This window comes from Cucurbita pepo, chromosome LG14 (assembly GCF_002806865.2).
Source record: "Cucurbita pepo subsp. pepo cultivar mu-cu-16 chromosome LG14, ASM280686v2, whole genome shotgun sequence".
NCBI classification, from domain to species: Eukaryota; Viridiplantae; Streptophyta; class Magnoliopsida; order Cucurbitales; family Cucurbitaceae; genus Cucurbita; species Cucurbita pepo.
Window position 1 is genome coordinate 6,825,150 of NC_036651.1, and position 1,015 is coordinate 6,826,164.

Genomic DNA, 1,015 nt, shown 5'->3' on the forward strand with positions numbered 1-1,015 from the left:
GCCCAGTTCCCTGCGCGATTTTTGGACAGTTTTCTTTCTCCTTCCCGCGACGTTTCCAATGTCATTTTTCTTCCTTTTTCTCTCTATCCCTTCGTCGACTTCTCCTCCTCTCTCCCATGAAGTTTCGTGGTTGTTGGATGTCCGTGGAGGGAGATCGAGGATTCACCAAAACCCGATTTCCGAACTCCTTCTCCAACAGTGACGACGACTACGCAACGTGTGTTTGCTTGGTGTGGACGTATTTAAGCTGGTGGTCACTTTCGCGATGTTGCTTGGTCGGTTTAGGCATTGGGACCGACAGTTTCAGGGTGCAGAAGTTTGGTTTTTCGCTCGCTGTAAAACTTTGGGTCTCTCTCTCTCTCACTTCTTCATAATTTTCTTCTTTGCAGGTGATTCTGAGAGGCTTGGGGAGCGTGGCTGGAGGTTTTGGCGAGTTGTGGGGGGCGGGAAACGTGATTTCGTGACCCCGCGGGTTTTCCGACGACTGAGTTTTTTTTTCTCCTCCCTGATTCGTTACCTTATATAGCCCTAAAAAGAACTTTCGTCGTCAAAAGTCTCAAATTTTTGTACTAACTACGGGTATTTTTCTCTTATCTCGTCCTCACGCTCCAAATTTTTGTACTAACTACGGGTATTTTTCTCTTATCTCGTCCTCACGCTCCCACGTGGCCTCCTCGGTGTGGGGTTCCGCCACAACACCTTAATGAATGCATTGTCCCTGTTGCGTAGCGCTTTCACTTCCTGAGCTAAGATTCTTATGGGTTTTTCCTTGTAACTCAAATCTTCGCTGAGTTGGAGGGGCTCGTAATCTATTACGCGGATAGAGTCCGTCATGTATTTCCTGAGCATCGACACGTGAAATACATCGTGTACTCTTGAGAGGGAGGGTGGTAGGGTTAACTTGTACGCTATCGGACCGATTCGCTCGAGAATTTCGAAAGATCCAATAAATCTAGAACTTAACTTGATCTTACGTCCGAGCCTCAAGACACCTTTCATGGGTGTCACCTTTAGG